Source organism: Zootermopsis nevadensis, unplaced genomic scaffold (genome assembly GCF_977971745.1).
Source record: "Zootermopsis nevadensis isolate Lab colony 2312 unplaced genomic scaffold, Znev_1.0 Znev_ptg000018l, whole genome shotgun sequence".
Lineage (NCBI taxonomy): Eukaryota > Metazoa > Arthropoda > Insecta > Blattodea > Termopsidae > Zootermopsis > Zootermopsis nevadensis.
The window spans coordinates 2,176,315-2,199,839 of NW_028259150.1; the positions used below are offsets into that span (position 1 = coordinate 2,176,315).

At 35.0% G+C, this 23,525-nt stretch overlaps 1 long non-coding RNA gene across 3 annotated transcripts in view; it reads right to left on the bottom strand.

The window, feature by feature from the left end:
• The window catches only part of LOC147873406 (uncharacterized), a 260,616-nt gene that overhangs the window by 174,776 nt on the left and 62,315 nt on the right, over positions 1 to 23,525 (bottom strand). For 2 of the 3 annotated variants that reach the window (XR_015535728.1, XR_015535729.1), the window contains exon 3: positions 4,604 to 4,673. This is a non-coding gene — a long non-coding RNA (uncharacterized LOC147873406). Of the gene's footprint in view, positions 1 to 4,603; positions 4,674 to 8,702; positions 8,815 to 23,525 lie in introns of those variants that run through there. The other variant, XR_015535730.1, reaches the window with a different exon arrangement.

Here is a 23,525-nt window from a genome sequence, read left to right on the forward strand (position 1 = left end):
GTAATTATGTAATATGTTTTCATCACCTTTTGTTGACTGACTCCTTATGTATTACAGACCTATACATACGATTGTCACATGATAGTAACAGTCATTTTATTCAAAAACCAATAGAAATCAGTAGAACATAACAATGTAAATTGTGGTCTCATAAATCTTTTCCTTTCGATTTCGCGGCTGGAGTTCAATGTGTATCTTCGGCTTTCGCCAATCGTTGAGAATTATCCAGTGTTATGATGCATTTGCATCATAACCCTCCCAATTCGGGAGTACCGTGTTCAAGTTCCTGCTAATAGACCATCAATCCTGATTGACGGTTTTAACATTTTTATGAGACACTACAGATACACGCGATTAGAACGCTGGCCTTGTAATCCTGGGGTCTCGGGTTCGATTCCCGGCGGTGCCCGAATTTAGAACTTGTGTTGGGCAAGGACGCGGTCTAGGCAACACGGAGTTTTCCTCCGGGGGCTTCCCCGGTTTCTCCGTGGCATCCCAACAATTACTCCATTCACACACAGAAGAAGGCAATGGCAAACCACTTCTGGATCATCTGCCAAGAACGTATATGAACAGGTCCCAGTCCGAGAAAAGGATGGAAGGATCCTGTTCATATGGACCTGTCGTCAGACAGAACACTAAATAATAAATAATACTCCAGATAAATGTCTGACATATGTAGTTAAAATATATTAAATATTCCAAAAAGATTAGAATTATGTGTAATAAAATTAACTTTGTAACCACAATTCATTTACTTTATCACGAATAGTACCCTCCTTATATTACTAACAAGCACGGCTAAAACAAGTTTTTTAGGAAGAATATTATTAAATACAATTTTAGGTTCTCACGACAGCGAGCGTGAAGGTATGTGTCTTCTGCATTGTATTGTGTAATCTGGTAGAAGCTTACCGACTTTCCAGGCGTACTTCACGCCTTTATCATCAGGGCGATCATTGCCCTGACTCTACAATGCAGAAGACATCCATCTTTAAATAATCTTATTTCTGAATGAAACTGCGTAACTCTTCAAATTTCTTTCCAAGCAATTTGTTCTGAATAATTTTATTTTGTTTTACAGTTCCATACGAGATTCAAGGGAGCAGAGTTGTTACGCTCCAGACTCCAGGCTAGAATTGCACAGCTGTGCCCCTTATATAACACCTCTTGCTGATTATTAGAAAAGTTAGGCTTAACATTGCCTCTAACATATACCTGCTGATTTATTTAATGATGCTTTAACACTGAGAACTCCCTTTGTGCTCAATGAAAATGATATGCGTGATGTATTCTAAAGATGCAAAAAAGAAACTGTCGTGGCCTATTTTAAGATGTTATCCCACTAAATTACGCCTAAATTCTCTGATGATGATGGGTAGTACCAAGAGAAGCCTCAATCTATATAACCTTTTCACGGCCAAGAACCAAATTTACATCCTTCAAATTCGGAAAAAAGATGTGTTACATTCATTGTACCTAATATTTTACAGCCTTGGTAAAACATTACAAATATAAATGTTTCGCTACCTGCTACGTTAAACTGGAAGCGATGAAAATAGATATATCTGCGTGTAGATGCGACATCAATTTTCAGACAAGCTGCTTGACCACAACGATTAAAAAATGTCAGCAAAGTGATAGACGCAAATATTATGCACGATTCTAACAAAATTTAGATACTAAATTAAATTAATGTTTTTAAATAAGTCTAACACAGTGATAGTGAATTAAATATACCAACATATTTTTTTAAAACTAGAAACTCTTTAAATATTCACACTTCATTTAATGGTCCCATCCTAAAGACAATAAATTTTTGATATGTGTAAAAATATAATGGAATCATATTAGGTACATATTAACATAATATGCTCCTGAATAAGTCTAAGTGAAACTAGTTCAGTATTGAGTTAATTATGCTTCTTCCTTGATAGCGTGATAGAATATAGATAATATAACGTGTACGATCCTAATACTTCACACTAAAGTATTATTGCCTGCGCCTAAACGGATTTATGTTTGTTGTCATGTTATAGTTTTCCACCGAGAGTAAACCGTTTATTGAGCTATACAATGCTGGTATTACTGTGTAATCACTGTAAGCTTCCAAATTGTATTACATCTATAAATAAAGAGCAGCTTAAACGTTTAACAACATACAGATCTCCAATGTTTATCTTCCCTTATTTCTCAGAACCTAAATACAAAAATTTACAGACCTATAAGTGCGTGAATTCTTTATATGAACGGTTCTGTTAAACTTCAATATAAGTCAATTGTTGTTCTCCTCAATTTCTAAGCATTTCAGTTATTACTTAAGTTTAAGTATTCCTTAATGTCACAGTAAAGGATGACGATAAAGATGTCGAAATCTTGTGCAAGCTATCCTGTTGGTTGAAACAATCGGACAGTGATATAAATTAATTCAAAGTGCACTTTCCTTCTTCCTACAATGTTAATTACAGTACACAATTACTTAGGACACAGTCACTAACACCATGTAGTTTACACCGTCTTCATTGTCCAGTAGTTAATATAAGAGCAAGAGTTATACTGAAGTAGTTTTCTCCAAATATCTTCGGCTATAGTATTACTACTTTATTTAGTTTATACTTTATCCGAAGTCAGTTAAAAGTTTAATTATTTACACAAATACAACGTATCGAAGAAATTTAGTAAGAAGTTTCAAAATAAGTTTCTGTATGTACTGTTCCTTCTTATGTGTGCTATTTTGCTGATCCATCTTAACTCCCTTTGATTATTCTCGTTGGCAATCGCATGTACGGCGTGAATACTGATTCAAACCAGAAGAGACTAACTTAGTTGTGGCAAAATTATGGCAAATTCTTCTTAACGCGTTTAAAACAATTGTAACTATGTGTACTGCTTGTATAACATTCGTTAACTCTGCATTCTTCCCACAGAAAGTAAACTTATTCATGATTTTTCGTATGATTCTCAGAAAAAAATATATTATTTCTCTGAACAGCATTAACCAATTGACGTTGTAATAACCACGATGCGTTATGTTTTGCTTATGGTGGGAACTTAATTCTTAAACATTGTTCATTCAAAGAGGTAAGAGGCATTCTGCATAAATATTTTATAGTATAGCATCCTGGTGCGGTCTCAGTTATTCATTTTCGTGCGAAGAAGCTTCGTCACTTTATGCGCACATTGTTTTTACGTGTGTTTACACTACTGTTAAGTGTTCAGCTGCATGTTTCGACTGATAGTCAGACACCATCAGATCTGTCAATTTGCATTAATTACTGTACGTTTTTGATGCAATATAAAATGTTAAATAGCCTAACATTATCTCTAAGATTAGTAAATTCGTCTCGTACATACTTAATACATTTTCAAGCCTTAAAACATTGGTGTCGTTTCTTATAAATCATCCACTTAATTTCTCACATATTTCAACCTGATTTACTCTCTCTTAATGGATTCGGAGGAAAGTAGGTGGATGTAAATTAAAGCTCGTTGTAAACCACTTGGGCTACATAAAGCTGACGACACATGTTAGTAAGAACGAGAAGATGGGATTAAAGCTGGTTTGCAGTGATACATTACTCAAGTCCTTCAGTGTCACGAACAAATTCGTACTACAAGGCGTCCGAAACCTAAAAAGGCAATTTCTCTCTGTGTTATTTTGTTGCCACACACTACTGCTCCAATATGCTACATCTATTACTCACAAAGGGTATGAATTTAGAGAATAATTTCTTTGGAACCGGTTTATGTCTTACGACGCAAACACGTAGATATTATGACTTATAGTATAGTGGTATGTCGATACACATGTAGTAAGTCTGTCCACCCATGTCTCAACAGAAGATACATTCTGCAGAAGTTAGTAAGAAATTCCAGATCAACATGATACAATAAAATCCAAATCCGCTTAAGATATACAGCCCTTATATGAAACGGTTTCGATTTCCTATTTCCACATATGTTTCTTCAGCGTCATGTATAACACTAAAAGGCTTCACTGCCTTAAAAGCCAATCAGCTCGAAAAAGCAAGAAGCAATCGCGTAAATCCTTCTAGAAGAAAACAATGAAACACGTATTTCTGATAGCTCCTGTTATCTACTAGAAACAATGCTGGTTTTCATAGTTCACAGGGAACCCGCTCCTTAGGCTTGAAAACAAAGACTTGCAGAGAGCAAAAACATCTTTGTATCAATACGACCTTCTCAGTCTAACACGAAGCTTCCAACTACTGTATCTGCTAAAAACCTAGCTACGTTCTATTGTGCAAACTTCCTACCGAATTAATTTTAAATGAATGCTCCATGGGGATCGGCCCAGTAATGTAAAACTAGGGGGGAGGTTGGAGTTGGAGGACTGAAATGATTGCAATATACTGCTGTTAAGAGAACTTGACGGGGTAATGTATAGTGTGTGACCGGAAGGACGATTTAAATTTTAACCAGTTAGGACGTAAACACTCCCAACCTGTAATGGCTGCAACGCAGTTCTTTGTGCTTCTGTACTCTCACAATGGAAATGGACACTGGCCCCTACTTTATGCGCCAGGGAACTTCTCATTATTGTAAATCTGCATGGATACAAACATTATTCATTACTACATACCTTATTAGTAGGAAGAAGGGGTGGGAAGTGGCTTCTGAACACGATGCCATGGGATTCATCTCCTAAAAACCTGGAAAAGAATAGATATTAATTTATTTCATCTTTCATTCAACAACAGCTTAATGACAAACTGAAGGTTTAATACATTTAATAAATTTTATGTCCCATGCTACACTACTAAATATATCAGAGGAGCGGTAATGTGTTGCTTTTTTGCACATGGGAGGTGCAATGTTGGAACCTCCAGGTTGGGCAAGTGTTTTCAAATACAGGTAGGCCCCTCTTTACGACGCTTTATTTTACGCTGTTTCACATTAATGCACTTTTAAAATAATAATAAAAAATATATAAGAAGAAAATTTGAAAACGCAAGCGTAAACACAGCACAAGAAGTGGGTACCTAGGCGTCGCTAGCGTCGGCGTCAGTTGCTTTCTTCTCGTCCGCTAGTACAATACATTATAATTCTTCCTCGATTTACGCCGCTTGATCTAACGACCCTGAGGTGGAACGTAACCCCGGCGTAAATCGGGGCCTACCTGTATTAAATAGCAGAGTTCCTTTAGATCTAGTTCTGCTTAACATTCATAACCGCCCCTTCGTCTCATCTGACGCTTTCTACAATTTTTAAACTCAGCATCACGAGTGACTGACGATGCTTCGTAATCACGAGTCCGAGAGTTATATTATCACCTCGGAGGCCGTCCATCCTCAAATCTCCCAACTCTGCATGTGAGATTTAACGTTCTCACGTTCATGTTGGTCTTCTGGGTTAAACGCAGCGTGGGCTTAAGGTAGATACCTATATTTCTGATAAACCTTCTGACTTCATCTCCAGGAGTTAAATGCACTTCAGTATGTTCCTCAGAAAAGTCGATATCTACCTACAAGTTCAAAGGCAGTTATCATCCAAAAACCCAATATCGACGTCTCATCCTCGTTATTCGTACTACGAACCACACATTTCTTATTCCCCTTCATCACACCAGTAATATTTTGAACCAAATAAAGTTATGAAGATACTCATGTAATTTTTTCCAGCCTTCTCTTATATCCTATTAGGTCTACTTATTATCTTCAGCACTGTGTTTTCAGCCCCCCCCCCCCCGTGTTCTTCCCCGAAGAATAAAATAAAGTTCCTTTCTTTCCAATTTAACCTTTCAAAACTGGGGTACATATTCGGTCGCATATTATTTTGTAAGAATCTATTTAAAAAGTAAATCGTCATTTTGAATTGTTTAACTGAAGAGAAAGGTGTGTTCAAAGTCTCAGCATATACAACCTTTAAATAATTGAGTAAACATATCAAGAGTCTTAGAAATGCTGCCTGTGAATCGGCTGAGATTAAAATTCTATATCTCCCGAGTTAAAACTTCAACTGTGTCTACTTTGAAGCAAACTATTTTCTGGACATTATCCATCATCCAAGACCAAATAAAACCAATAAAACACGACGTTTCGGAGATTGGAGTCTATCTCCGTCTTCAGGTAAAACCTAGTCTGTTGGCCCAAATCGATAGAGCTAGACCCTATCTCCGGACATAGCAGAAGTGAAAGTCACGGTATAAACTAAACAGGACGGCACATATTCGTGGGAGATAAGGAGAGAAAGCATTCTCCAAAAATTAGCGATTCCTAATAAGATCTGTCGCGAAAGCGCCAGAATTGTTAATGTGTTCTTAAATTTTCTAAGTTCTTCTACAAAGTTTGGCGTCTGTAGCATAGCAACATACAGTCGGAACAATTTGCAGCGTAATAAGAACAATTTGCAGTGTAATAAAGTAGTAATAAGGTGAAACAGTTTATTTAACGCTAACAGGACAGTAATTGGTGGCCATTTCTAATAACAACACATTTGAATGTTACACTTCACTTGCTGTAACCTTACGGTTTCCACTAACAGTACCCGATACCTTTCCACTGTATATTTACATTCAAGAGATATCCTGCGCGTAATTCATGGTTACTGGCAATACGTTGGCCCTAGGAAAGTAACATTTAGCATTCGATGGAATAGAAGTTATGCCACAGATTCTAAATACAACCTCACAAGTTTCTAGACGAGACATTTAGCATGAAGTAGGAATTAAGTAATGCTGTTACGAATATATATTGTTGTAGGAAATTTAGTCTCAAAGTATTTCGAATTTAACAGTGTTTGATGTTTGTGTTTCATTATATGAATGTTCCAAGTAAACGCCATCTAGAGCTCAAGTATTATGAGCCTCCGGGATAAACTACCTCTCACGCTGTCAAGTGGCTACGTGTTAACCAAGCATGTTTCTAAGTGACTCTCACGTACCGGTTCCAAGATACCCAATTCAGACAAATGATTCAATATAAAATATGCTCCTCTGGGTCTATAAACGGATTTGCAATTAATAATACGAGTGTGGTTTATAGAAACATCAACTGACGGTTCTGACATTTGTGGTTTGACATAGCAAGTTCCATCTTTGCAGTAATCCACTGAAAAGTACTACATAGCTCAGTTTTCCTCCAATACGAAATTACAAGAGTAAGAGAACTTCAACAGAAAAACAGTTTACTGTATGAGAAGGGAAGCTGTCAATAAACTGACTAGCTACGGGGTACGATTAGAGGGAGGGATACGACTTTCTCCACAGCCTCCAGGCTATAGTATCTGTCATTTGCACAAATCGATGTTTCTGATGTTCACAGTGGGGTTAGAAAGTAGATAATAGGTACGTAACACACGATTTGGAGGTACCTCAACAAATGATTGTCTTAAAACTACCTTTTCCATTTACCCAACATAATTCATATTTAATAAATATGTGACAATTTTATATTTTCAGTATGATTAAATCTGTTACTCGTCCCGGTAATGTGGCATTTCTACCTTTCTGCGTATGGGAGACATGTTATAATATATGTGTAAACCACTCGATGTAAATGGGCTTGTTTTTCAGTATTATGTACATATTACTGGTTCAGAATATATGCAATTTTCATCTAATATATTTCCCAACGTCTGAAATAATTACGTTTTTGTATGATCTTTAAAACGTCTTATATATACGAACAGCACGCGGTAACTCACATAGTAAAGTGTTTCAGATATCATGGACTCTTGAGGATTCAGCACCGTATTCACAAACTCTCACCTTTCAACCCAAGCCTGCTCCAGTTAACACCTCGATTGTCCAAAACATAATTTGATACTTTTCTCCAATATGCTCCAATGTATCACACATTACTCATTGTCTTTAAAATGACCTTATTTATTTTATGCAAGGAACACGTCTCTCCTACCTCATCTTCATGAGTGTTAAATAAAGATTATAATATATGAATTTTCTCATTATGTAAATCGCTTTTATCTCTTCTACCACATCTCTCTTAGGTCCAAACATTTTCCTTAGTAACTTGTTATCACATGCCCTCAACCCACATTCTTTCTCCCGAGCGAGTTACATAAAAACTTCAGGGAAGGTACAGCCTAGTATATTTTAACTGTATGTTTGTAGGCATGACATTTAACGATGGGTGATTCTGAGGTAAATAGTGGAATGTAATAACGGATTGTAACCTTCCCATAATCCCATTATGATACTAATTTCGAATCTTTATTGTCGTTTCCAATTAATACTAAGACTTTGTCATATTTTAAACGATTCTTAGAATATGACTTTGTATAGTAAGTTAGCCCCGACGCATGGATATATACTTACTTAATATGTTACAAGTTTACTACTATACTAGTCTCGCGAATTAATTCTAAGAGTTGCTTTACTTTTCATCCCCATTAGACTTTAAACCAAGCCGCACGTGGCTTATTCGTCTTCATGATGACGTACACAGCACGTACATCTATAAGTCCATAAATTTTATTATGGATATATATCGGTTTCAAATGACAGATAAATAACTATTTAGGCGTGTTATTTAAATAAAACTGAATACCACAAATATGGTTAAATTCTAGCCAAAATTTCATACTTGAATACTTTAGATGGGTTTAATATCAAGAGACACGCCAACTTTTTCAGCTTGGCTACAAATATAAATATTTTAAAATATGAACGTGCTCGATGCTCTTAAAAGTAAGGAAAGAAGTGGTCCATAATCATCACTTACTTCATAAACCACGTCGAAATCTGTACCTTTGTTGATGCATGCCCTATACAGACACAATGAGAAACTGTGCATGTGACGTGTCAGGAACGTAACCACGTACATACTAACATACTACAGGTTTTGTCATGAGAGCAAACGAACTTAATATCTTGTACCACTGATCACAGCACAGCAAGCATAACAAGCGACGTGAATCCCACTGTGTAATTTAGTACGTTTTGCTACACATCGTATACCTCAAATTACACCAAAATGTACGTCTACACAGAGAGATATCTCCTTTGTGTTCAGAACATGCCCCTACTTCATACACTGATTTAGTTGCATCTTCATAAATAATCTGCCCTGTACTTTCTCTATTTGACCTGTGACAAAGAGCATTGCCTTATGGCAAAATTTAGGAATATATTTTCAGTTTTAAAGCACAGGGATATACGAAATAACTTCAGAATTTTAATGTGAACACCTGAGAAAAAGAGACAACTTGTGAGATCAATGCACAGATAATGAAAAAATATTTTAACGGATCTTCAACAAAAAGGGTATAATGACGTGACAAGGATTCAAATTATTCAGGACAAGACCAGATGCCTTGCTCGTGTGAAAAAGGTAATGAATCTTTGGGTTACATAAAACAGAATTTTCTGACCAACTAACGACCTGTAACTTCTCAAGAAGTAGGCTACATTACTTTGCTGAGAAATAAGTAAAGAGTAGATGTTTGCTATAGAAGAAAGCGTTTTAAATGACACAAACATCTTTTGGTAATCCGACGTGTACGCGCATTAATCTATAGTGGACTACGTTTCCTTTTTCTGTTACTTGTCAAGTTAAATATTTTTATGAATATTCTTGTAATACCTGCCCAGATAATATTTCTGAAGAAATTCAAATAATATGTTTACCCAGCAAATGAAACATAATTTGAAACAAGAGAAGAGGAAACCTCGAATAGTTTAGCTTTATACAAATCAATTATAATCTTTACTTTTCTGGCTTCTCGCCTAAAATGTACTTTCCTTGTTGTTGAAACCGAGTGGGATAAATTATAAATGTATTATAAAATCCATATCCAGGAGCATTTAACTGTTCTGCTAAGCAGTGACATAAAAGTATTTCACCATATAAAATAACATACATACATACATTTGACTCAGGCGGCCTTATGAACAAGTCAGTATTACAAATCGGAACAGAAAAAATAAGGCATTAAACGTTCTTCTCTGAGATAATTAATCTAATTTAAAATAGTTTACATAAACATTCCACCGTGTGTTTAACCTTTTGAAAACAAAGAAGACGATATAGAGAAATCGCATGAATACAATAATTATAAAACTATAATTTTTTGCGGTCAAATATATTTGTGATATATGTAATGAAGCAGACTTATGAAAGTCATTACGTAAGGATGAAAAAGAGACATATCTCACATTTTCTGTCGCATATTTACTGTAAAAACATTAATCAATTCATAAAATAGCGCAAATATCTGTTCCGAAACAGATAGGCACTCAGAGCTTTAAGCGCAATTTTAGTATCGAACACCAATAAATTCGTAATGTGCATACAGCAATTTCCTGATTGAGGAGAAAGAGGGGAAGAGACGCAACAGAGCGGCAACTGGAACACGTGAACTGCGACATTGGATGGGAGAAGAGCCACAGTACAGTCAGTGAAGTGAAAAGAATATCAGGACGCTATTTGTCAAGTTCGACGAAACATTATATAACAATAGACAGTCGACGCTGAGTATCTGGATGATTCGTGGAGGCGACTTTGAAAATGACACTGTCGCACAAGAACTACCATTAAATCCCAGCAGAGGTATTTTTAGGTATTTCAATATAATTTAAACTGCTTAAATATCTGCCTGGATCTGTTTGTAATAAATATAGTTTATATTTCTTGAATGTTAACATATCAACGTTGCCAACAAATGTTACAGGCTCAATTTATTACCACATATATATGGTGAAAAGAGTATACTATATTTCTGAGTCTAAAAAAATCGGTGTATCAACAATAAATTAAATTTTGAACTTTTTTCGAACTCGCACCAGGTCCTAATCTGAGACATCTCAACAAATAAGAACGCATCAGATACAGGTTTTTCTTTTGTTTATTTAACGACGCTTTCATTACAGCAGGTGCTAAGTAGTTTCGAATGATACGTTGAGTATAAACGCTGAACTGAGAAAGAAGATTTTTGGCAATTTAATTCTGAAGGGACTAACTTAAATCGAGAAATTCTTACATGAAACATTAATACATCACAAACATTTTCAAATATAGAAAACTGAAATCAGATAACACAAAGAAAAACACTTTGATATCGTTTAACAATCAAAATCAATGGGTCTCTTACAAAATATTTGTATGTTAATTCAATTGTTATGGTTCCATACTAACAAGAAAAACTTTGCACAGATTTAAAAGATTTTATACCTGCATATCAATAAATGTAAATCTTCGTCACGGGGATCGGCAATCAGAAATACACTTTGAGATACACACAAATGATAGGCCTAATTCGAAAAACTTTATAGAATAAAACCCAGGAAAAGGGTTATATACATATATCAAAACTTCAAAATTCGTCTCTATCTAAGAAAGTCCCGTCTCATAAGAACATAGCATGTTACGAATATCAGACAAAAGCGAATACAGTCCTCGGTCGTCCACAAATACATTATGGCACTTCTGTAACTACGTTGCATACATTTTAAAACGAGATAAGTTTTAATAACTTCATACTTTACAGATCTTATGAACAAATTTCAAAATAAAATCTTCGTAACATTACTCGGATCGAAAAGGCCTAGAAATCATAATAGTGATACGGATAAATATTGTCTTTGAACTCTTTTTTTAAACTTTTACTTTCCAATCGAAGACCAGTTTTATTTTGTATTAAAATATCTTCCTATTAATATTTCGATAGCAACAACTTATAATTCACAAACATAACGAAGAGCTAGATGTAACAGACGAGAGGTTTCTTGTTTAACAGAGCCAAAAACTAAAAACATTTATACTTACTATACTTAGACGACCCGTTCTTCAGTGCCTTGAGCATCTGCGGGTCTCAACTTTCGTTGGCTTTGATCTATTAGACAGTTGGTAAGACTCCTTGGACGAGTGATTAGCCCGTCGCAAGGCCTCTACCTGTACACAGGACAGTACAACACAGAGAGACGCGGACAAACATCCATGCCTTGAGTGGGATTCGAACCCACTGACCCAGTGACCAAGCGTCACAAAGCCCACGCCTCAGACCACGCGGCCACTGTGACGGAAAAAACGTTTATAGGAAATAAAAACGTGTTTTACATGCCGAGAACATAGAAGATTAAAAACTATTTTTAAAAAGCTTTTCATATTGGAATTTCACAAAGCTTTCCTTTTATATAACATCAAGAGTAAGATGGCATGTTTTCTGACGGGTCAAATGATACATTGTATCTTCAGTGTAGCAGTTACTTTTGACTTAACTATAAGGAAAGAGATGCATAAAGAAATAACGTTATAATAGTAAATCACTGCGCCAAGGCGACGATCGCAGAGTTTATGGCCATTATTACATATTTTGTGTTCAAGTACATGAAAAGGACGCTTGAAGGGGAGATCTTTACAGTAAGTACTATGTTACTTACCATAACCACCCACACAATAACATAGCTGTAGATACTAATTAGGTTTGAAATTTATTGGTTACATGTATCAACAGCAATGTGTTACTAACCAACCTTTGTTTTAAAATTAATTACGTGTGTAAAACTAGTAATGCTAAAACATTTTAGATGTTTAAAATTTGACAATTTACTTTAAAATTGCCTATAACTGAACAAACTTGTTATAATTAATACATATCTATTAGATTTGTGTTGTGTTTATAATAATTGTTATGTGTCCTGGTTCTACCTGTATAAGTAATTTGGTTTAAAAAAAAGTATACAGTTAAAATTTTATATTTAGATACATTTCACATTGTTATGTGAGTTATAAAACTCTCATACTACAGATATCTATTCAGCTGTAAATACCACTCTATTATAACAACTGTATTAAAATTTGATTTTTATTTTGCTTTTATTTATGTTATTGTAACTTTGAGAATGTGTATGGATATAAAGGAGCTTAAACGTTGTTACCTTCTTTTTAAACTGGCTGTTCTAACAATGCTGCCTCTATCTGCTGTGCTATATCGTAGTTTGTGTTAGTGTATTCTGTCTCTGCCTACTGTTCTGGGATATAGGTGATCTGTAATCATGATGTCCTTTATATTAATTAGGTTGATCTAACATGCCCCACGCTTCATCTGTGAAACTACTGTATAAATTCCGACATAACTTGGCACTGGGAGTATATAATTTTGCCCGTACCGGCTTCCTGTAACTGTGCATTGCATATGACGCCGACAGGAGTGTATTAATTTTATAATAATCATTTAAAGCATTCATTGGTCACAGTATGAAACGTAATATATTGTCTCTAAATAAGATTTTTATTTAAATATTTTCGACGTGGTAAATACTGTATTACGTAAAAGAAGTATAGGCCTGTAAGTTAATTAAACTTTACATGTAATTGGTAAGTAAAGACACGGTAGATCATTAATTCCAACCAAAAGTTTAAGTGAAAATTTATCAGTGATTTTAAGAGAAACTTCATTACAGAAAAACCGCAAACTTATCGCAATCCGTCATGTGGCCTTCCCTGTCGGCATTACGCCAAGTCTACAACTTCAACTTCCTGTTTTTACTCATACTTCATGCTTAATACTCCGTAATATTTTTTTTAAAAAAAACTTGCGCATTATTCTCACTGCACACGCAAGGATGTGAGTTGGGACTGACGCAAATGTACAGTCGAGCCTCGTCGTCGGTTTGGATACCGCCATAATTTTGAAAAGCAGCTCCAGGTGGTAGGTAAGCATGCAACTTAGAGTTAGGACAAGGCGTATCGTCCGTACAAGGTAATGTAAGTGAGAGTTCTAAAGAAAACCAACGCAATAAAAGGAACCTGCTTAACTTTCTAATCTGCAGTTTTAAATTGCACAATTTTATCCGCCTAATCAAAACAATGAGGGTGGGTTAAATTATATTAGTTGTGTAGGCCTATTAGTGCATAAGGGTAGAATGGCGTACTGATATTTTAAGATGCTGTTTAGAGAGGGACTTGGTGAGACTACAAAGAATGTGAGAAGTTTTGTAGCGTTGCAGTGACTATGACGCATAAACCAGTGGGAATGTCTTATAATGAAGACGTGGTTATAGTGGATGTTTACATTTACTGTCCTGCCTCGTGCAGTGCTCTCTCCGATAATAATCCAACCCGTTTCTTAATTAGCCCTAATAGGAATACTGTAATTAGACTTCGCCATTATCTAAAAAAAATTGTTTCTTGGTAATGTGATCTGTTTTCCCTCTGAAGATCAGAACCTTGATTCACAATCATAGTTATCAAACTTTGTGTATATTGCATGATTTTATCTACTTTTAGCCCAAGAAACTAATTAACTCCACGAAGCAGAGTCCTTGAAGAGATAAAAGTCCTTCAGTTAGTCAATAAAATATCCGCCTTTTGTGGAATCTGAAGTTTTATTAATGTGTTCACAAAACCCGCATAATAAACGCGACAAACCCATTCCACACCCTTCCATCCTAATATTTATTATCATCATCTTATTTATGCATAGGTCATCCAAGTGGTCCCATCAAAACTTTCTGTGCCTCATGTGTACTAATTTTCCACTTACTCTCCCAAATATCACACAGGACATGAACTGTTTACACGTTAGACCATGAAGCTGTTATGTGCACTTTCTATATTATAGGATGTGTCTGTCCGACCGTATATTTCACTTCGGAAACTACAGAACATACTTAGATTACATTTTGTATTGGGTATATTTGGTACGAAATTTCGTTTCGGTCGGTTTCAGTCCAACAGAAACCATACTTTATACTATGCTTAAACCGAGCTTATTATTTTATAAATTTGCAAAATGTAGGTCTCTATGTTCTATATTATTTATTATAAACAACATTATTCTATTTTGTGTATTTTTAATGAGATACCATTTTGAAAAACAATTTCTGGCTGTGATTATCCTTGTAACAGTAAATATTCGTTTGGAAAAATGAAACCTCAAATTCGACAGTTAGGTCAGACGCTTTCGTTAGAGTCTTAAATCATCTACTTCTCGCTTCATACCTCAAAAACTACTGTTATAACAATAAAGGCAAAGACAATTACAATAGGCTTATTCTTCATTAAGTTATGAGTTGGTCTTAATGCAAGATTTTGAACATAGCTCACAACATTTTAGTTAGTAAGTACTATTTTCAGCTTATATGTACGATAATAAAATGTGTTTTAATTATTAACGATCAAATACATGTGCATCTAATTTCATTTAGACGTCAATACAAAATCAAAAATTTCTATTACGGTCACGAAATGTATGCCTGTATGCACGTCGCAGCAAGTTTAAGCAACATAATCAACAGCTTGTCAGGAGCTTCCTACATCTTACCTAACGCGTCAGTGCTGTGAAATGAACTGTGGAATTCTCTACAGCGGTGTAAGTCAACTTCCATGAACAGGGAGTGAATATAAATTATTGCCGCGTGTTAGGAAATAGCTTTTGAAATAGGACTTCCCTGCAGGCATCTCAATAAATGTCAATTATCTTAATTTCCCTTCTTGCCCACCACAGGCGCTGCTGTCGACGTTCCGTTGTCAGAAGGGGAGCTAGGTCACTAACGTGTCTATTGGGGTGCATTCACTCGTTTGTACAATCTGCTGCTTGTAGTGCTACTGGAAACACTTTCGTTCACAGTTGTTGCCTAAAGCCGAATCGCACTCTAGCAAAAGAGTCACGTAAATTGAAAAAAATTTGTACACTATTATATTTCGAAATTGTATACAGTGTTTGCATAAGAATTGTTGGTACTCGTCATTTAAATTCACAACGTAACATTTAAAACTCAATCCTAACTACACCTTCACCCACAAAATGACAATGGCAAAGGAAATGTTGAATTCTTGCAGCCGTATCCCGCTGTTGCAGCTGATGCACTATTTTAAGCCACGTTATGGCAATTTAGTTAGACTAGTTTAGGTCAGGTTAGATTCGCTTAACTTAGGTATGTAAGGTTAGGTTAGATTAGGGGTGGAAGGATTAGGTTGAATTAGATCAGGTTAGATTATGTCACATTAAGTCAAGTTTTATTAAGTGAAGTTCTTAAGAATTTTTCCAAATATTTAAAATTTTAAAATATTTTGAAAATTTGAGAAATTCCTGTCGGTAGGAGGCTGGGATAGTCCTTCAAATGAGAAACTGCTACATCCTTCCACATCCTTCACAATCCACTTTTACAAATGTTACTATTCCTCGTAGAATGATAAATTAAGCTGAAACAATGTCGTTAAATCAAGTTCTATAGGCTTACTATTTATTTGTAACAGCTTGGTACAGACAAATATTATCGTTATTATATATTAGTCTCGTTGAGAAATTACATAGACAATCGATTTCCTCGTAACATATACGCAAGTCGTGTCTATGGAAGAAAATATTGTACTGGCATGGTAATTGATATAATATTTAGTCACTACAAAGGACGTTACAAAATCATAATACAGAGAATATATTGGACATTGGCCATTTCATGTGCTATTAATGCGTGAATAGAAAGTACATATAATAAATAAAGGGTACATAAACAGCCGAACAAACATGGCCTCTGATTTTATAAACAGACACAATGGAAGCTGAATAAATGGATCAACTGTATCCTGAAGCAAAATATATTTAAGTCAAAAACGTGAACGAATGTAAACGACATATTCCTTTTTTGAAAAGCAAACATTCACATTTCCAAGATGCCTCTGGTGGATGGTAATGATTCTTTGGGTTCCATAAGTTGTTGTGAATCCCTCGACTACTTGGGCACTCAATAAAGATTATGCTCCATAAAGTTGGTTACTTTCAGGCATAGGCCTACAGAATGATAAAGGCACAAATCAAATATACAAATAGTAGATTGAGTTATGTATCCAAGTCAACTGTATTAAATCACCATTTCCATCATAATTTGTTTCCACCCAGTCTGCCACTTCACAAAACAGTACTTTCTGGACCATACTTTGGCAAATTCCTCTCATGTATAAACTTACAACAGCGGGATATGGTAATTATTACTGAGTTCTCTCTACCGAGAACAAATTTACGGTTTACGGTCGAGGTCGGGAAACCGTGTACATATAATACGACATACGGAAACGACACTTTGTGATGTCACTCTAACTTTTCGTGCAACAGTTGACATTTATTATACGTAATGAAGCCATCCTAACATCTCAAGCACGTACATACTGCAGTAGGTTAAAATCATATTATTTCTACAGGATACGATTTAAAGGAGAACATCTATACAACTATTAGATTAGAAATTCAGGACATAAACAAAATCAATTCAAGGCACGAAGTCTGTATTTTATATTTCAGTCTTTTCCCCACTCGATTAATAGTTTCTGAAAACTTATAACATACAACTAAAAATTGAAAAATCTACTTGTTCTCGCGGTAACAATTTATAACGATTCATCGGTTATAAACACTTTTGCTTCGCCGTCATATTGCTATTTTTGAAACTCATAAAATAAAATAAAATACTCTTATATTTCTCACTACCTAACACAACACAAAATTTCAATATCATACGCTGAATGGTGTTTGTTCTAACTTGCCAGGTTCGCCATCCGTCTATCAGCAGTACATTTTCAGATTTTTGAAGTAAATTTAATTTCAGTTCATATCGACCGATCGTTAACACCTACTTCAGAAGAAACTCAGCTTAATCAGACTTATAAAAGGGAGATTACCATATAATAATTCTTTCGTGAATAGTGCATAAGTGTTCAGATGGTCAAGAAATGTGCAATCGTTACACACATTCTGTTTCTCCGACAGCATTTCCAATAACAATCTCACATCTATGTCTAGGTCTTCCAATTGGCTGAGAACTTTCCGGTCTTGTTTGTTAATTTCGATACACTCTGAGGATATCGAAAGAAACAGTTCGATTAAAGTCGCAGACTTTGGGGTAAGCTGTCCCTATGCCTCTTCACCACGTCATGAATTTTCACAGGGAACTTAGATGTCGGGAAACACACAAATTCTGTCTGAACACTAATGGCACTGAATGAGCAGATTTATCGCTACATCCCCTTTAGTGACGAGGACAACGGCCTTGGTACAGACCAGGCGACAAGCTGGGTGTTCCCCAGAATGGGCTTGGAAGTGGTTGCGAATAGAAACCTGGACGTCCAGTCACCTTGCTCACATCTTCTGTAAATTTTCTTCACGTGATTATGTTCTTTTAAGACAATGATAATGTATGGTAAAACGAGTCTGTTAATGAAAAAATAATTTTTCTCCAGACTTTAGTACAGTCATTCCGTGTGCCTTATACAGTGACATGACGGCTGCAAGAAACTGTGGTGAGATAAAAGGTTCTCAAGGTAAGTATGTTGATGACTGTCTTCTGAGATGTTGCACCGTATAGTCTGGTAGCCGAGTCAAGTAAACTACCACATAGCTAACTGTAATTCTGCTGTGTTACATTAAATTTAAATTCCCTAAAGATGATGTTAATAAAGCGTGATTTGTAGGCCTAAAGTTATAAATTAACGTGATTTGAGTAGCATAAAGTTTTATTCCTTTAGGGATATTTTTTCTTAAAAATAAACAGGTTAAGATACATTTCAAAACATGCCGTAAACGTAACACTTTATTGATTAATTCGTAATACGTAAGCCTACAGAGACAACATCAATGCCCCACAAGTTTGTAAAGTAATAAAACCGATTTAACTAAGAAAGAAAAAGGACTGAAAAACAAAGAGCCAGTTTTAAAAGTTTCGTAATAAGAAGCAGAGGAGAGGATGTTAAAGCAGGCAGGACAGCTTGACCGCAAATGCAAAGGGAATTTCATTAAGCACTCGGTTTGCAAGGACAGCAAAGCTAGAAGCAGTTTGCAAGAACGCCAACAAAACATGCATCTAAATTAAGCGCCGTCCTTACTCTCCCTCGGCCACGCTTAAAACAATCTACTTTACTTAATATCCTACGAAGTTCTAAGAAGACGGTAAAGTCTGGACGATTGTTATGTTGAGAAGTTTATTTATGAGAAAACTCCAAAATTTTGGTCTTCTTTGTCTTTCGTGGGTTGGACTTAATCGTGTTCTAACTTCATGTCCATCTTCTAAATGATAATCTTATGTTTTATTTGCATTATAATTGTACCGAAAAGAAACTTATGAGAATCCGAAAAAGCTTATTCAGCCGATCATCATGACTCACGATTCTGAGTTCCAGGTCGCCATGGCAACTAAGATTTATTGTAACACTTAGTACTTTTAGCTATTGTTTCAGAGTTTTTTTTTTCTGTATTCAAATTTACAAGTTAAAAATCACTGGCCTGTATGTGAGGTTTTGTCATATAGGTCATAAGTTCAGCTAGTGAGAAATTGGAAGTCTTAGGGTGCAAACCATATCAGTCGGCAGAGAGTTCGGAAGTTGTGATTTTCATAAACACTGACATGAAATCGAACACAGCCTTTCAGAATACAAAGAAGTTCCGTCTTTGAAGGGTTATTGTAAACAACCTGTTACAATCTTCGACAAGAGCTAAAGCTATAATAGCATTCCTGTATTTTGTCACAGTTTAAAATTTCTGAGAAAACAATATATTTTACAACTTCCTACAAGAGTAATATAATTCCATATTTATAATGTTACATTATGTTTTATTTTTTAGTCGTCTGACCATCAACATTTTTTAATAGTTACGCAAGAGAAAATTAATAAATCCATTTCTTATTGGAGTGTTGTTTCTGGATTAAAATAATGTGGAGCTGTGTTTTTAAGAAATAGTACGGCATATTGTCTAAGACCTTGATAAATATTCAAACAGTCTTTAAATCCGTAGATTTATGGTTCATCACTAAGATCACCGAAACCAAACAATAATAAATAGATAATTTTGTGAGGAATGCATATAAAATAGTAACAGTGACAAAATATTGCTCCATAAGCAGAATATGGGATTTGATACGCATTCCAAACATCCGTACTTTTCTCTTGAGATCTCCTTTTCTCGTTTCATTCCAAATATCTGAAGCTGACATGGAACATGATGGCAAAGAAATAAGCATTCCAGTATAACAATAAAGACGCTTCGAATCTGAAAGGGCGTGCCATGCTACAAGACATGATTTTCTATCATAAGAAGATAGACAGAAGTGGAAGGGTTACATTTCACTTTAGAAAAGATGTCTGTTTCATAAATGTAGGAATATTTCGAGCCAAGCCTCACACGCCTCCCTACACAACTAAACCAGTAGCTTCAGAATCGAAGTTTGAAATCCATAAATGTAAAAACAATTTAAAACATTGCACTCCTTGTGAGACCATTACAATTGCATGAGTGTTTCTTATTTTTATATCATTATTTCCTTAATGTTATAAATGTTTCAAATAAAAACACAGTTTTATGCTCTTAATTACATTGGTTTTTTCAATTCAATTGAAAAATTCAATTGCCAACAGCAAGAAGCCAATAACAGGCAAACACTGATAATACATACAATAATAATGAAATAATAATGAAAAATAGTACACAAACAGATTAACTAAACTTATGCATGTACAGTATTAAATATAACTGCCAAGTACATGCAAACCCAAAATAGAAACAATATTAACACAAAGCAAAATAAATGAAGAAATATAAATAAAACAAATAATCCATCTAGGGAACACTAATATAAATGTAAAACGTTAAAGAAATATAAAAAACAGATAACGAAACTAGATCATCTATCAAGACAACCTATCTAGATCATTTCCCTTATTGAGAACGTGCCCTCAAGGGAGACAATGTTTATGCTAAATACGTCCAAATATTAACATACGTAATTTGCAGCGATGACGCACCTGGCTGAAGGACTATGTCTTAGTGCACTGCTCACACTAAACGTAGAAAATTCTCTTATTTGCCTCGCCGGCACACGTAAACCAACAGCGTCCATAATGGAATGGCAATTTATTTTGCCCTTAAAGACATTAACAAGAAATAACGCATCGAGATGTCGTCATCTGGAATAAAGTGTTCTAAAATTTAAAATTTAAACATAAAACTGCAAGTGTAAAATTTAAGTACTTATAAAGAATTAATTCTGTATACTGGAAGCAATTTTTCACTTCAAAAACTGCTTTCTACTCACTCTCGAGATTAATATCGACATTAAACAATTATTATTGTACCTTTACTTGCATTTTTCTGAAGCATGGCGTCTTACACTGGAAATATCACAAATTAATGGTTTAAAATTTGAGAAGGTAAAAATTTTCCTTAATAAATATAAATTGAACGGGAAATGGATACAAACAGATAATAAAGAACTTCGTGATACATAATATTATTCTGGAATTGTTGTAACATACAAATTACGATCAAACCCGATGGCAGAAATCGTTAATACAGTTTTCTAAAAAAGAAATCTTAAAAAGAAATCAACAATCGATAAACTGGATGAAACTGATTTTACGCAGACTCCGGTTCAGTAGCGGGTTTTTGTATTAGCGGTATTGAACTTCCGGATTTCACCGGCAAATTAAAAGTTCACTACCGTTTTGTTTATTACCCTGTAATGACTGACAATAAGCTCGGTCTCGCTGTAAAAAGAAGACCCAAGTAGTTTAATTATTGCTACTTTAATTACTTTATTACACGGCATCAATTGGACACGTTATGTCTGTCTGCATGATACATGACAGGGCAATATTTATGATTCAGACTGATGTGGGAGAAAACGGCTGTGTCCCAACTGAAGTTGCTCCGCGGGCAACGAAACCTCTCACAAACTAATCCATCTAAAAGGTGAATGCGAATAAATTGCATCGCTTACCTGACTGGTGTAGGCCTACGCAGTTTGAGTAAACAGGAATAATCCGTCGTTGTGACTGTTCTAATACAATATCAGTAGATTATACTGAACGTGCGAGAAAACCCACAAATCACTTTCACTTCTGTCGTTCACCGATAACAAACTGCTGGCCTTGTTTGTCTGCGTTGCTACAGCCATCGGGCTGCAAACCTATGCTGTTGCTGATTGAAGTCTGAACTGTTCGTTCAAACACGTAAAGTGTAATTCATTAAAGAACGATAACAGAAGAGATATCTGCGCGCTGACATGTCCTAATCAATATCGCCTGATCATCAAAAGAATAGAATTAAGCTTTTTAAGGGATTAATGCATTAACCTTCTAAAGTCCAGTGGTAACCACATATACCATCTGCTTTAATAATCAATAAATCTGACCACGGAACGTACTTCAGTTTTTATGATTCGCAGAATAAACAGTAATTATTATCGTAAGTAGCATTAACTAACTAATACTGTACTGCCTGTACTTGGCAGTTATATTTAATACTGTACATGTATAAGTTTAGTTAATCTGTTTGTGTATTATTTTTCATTATTATTTTATGTATTATCAGTGTTTGCCTGTTATTGGCTTCTTGCTGTTGGCAAACACGTAAATAAATTAATTGAATTGAATTGAATTGAATTTGTAATGAAGAAACCAAGTGTCCACTTTGGAGAATTGATCTTTTTTGCAGAGACGGGACAAATATTATTTCTGTAACTCTCTACACTTACCATGTTTTTTCAGTTAAATACGACTATATTTACTTTACATTAGAAAATCATTAAAATTATATAAATAACCCATAATTTTTCAGACAAATTCAATTAAACACAGTCTTAACACAAGAATTATCAACTATCTTCATAGACCAGTTGCCAATCGTTCATATTTTTAGAAAGGTACTTACTATGTTGCATCAAAATCTTCAACAGTCTACCACCTAGTCACAAAATTATTTAACTAATTCGTATAAAAGGGATAAATTTATAAAGATACCTAAACGTATCTGTTGATAGTTTTCTAGTTAAGAAAGGACCTGCCATCTTTTTACAGGGTATTGTACTTCATGAATTATTCCATGTCCTACAGTCAGTCTAACTTTTTGTATGTATGTACGTTATGATACAACGCTTAAGATTCCCGTCTTGAATCGTGACTAAGAAAGGGGCAGATATCTGTAAGATTATGAAACCAGTCAAACAAACATGAACTCAGAGTTATCAAACATGGCTTAGCGGGAACAATCTTGTCGCACCAATAATTTCGTACTAGATTAATTACTTAGGAAAGAAAATTCTCCAAATTCAACATTATTTTGTATTCGACTAAAACAATAGATAATCTAGAAAGTAGCTTATTGTCACAGAATAAAAACGAAAGAAGAATCATTGTTCCTTTTCCGATAGAATAAAGATAATATTTTGTTACCAGCAAAGATTCATTCAAAAGACTGAACTTAGGAGTAGAATTTTAAAAGTACAGATGAATGTAGCAATGACATTCATGTCCACTCTTTTACAGTTTCCATTATTGATGTCGTTGAGAGGCACATCTTCACTAATAAAAAACACGGACATGATAAAGACTTAACTTCAACGAAACTTCAATAATTACAATCTCAATTAGTTCGCACTTAAAAGAATTGCTGTGTGTGAGAGAGAGAGAGAGAGACGTTAAAAGATTTCGTAGAAGAGAATATAAATTCTGACAACTAGCACAGAAAAAATACAAAAAGCCTATCGTCATACGAATATAGGATTGGCGTAAAATATATACATATCTGTTTAAAAGAACACTCATCTTCATGTTGGTTTG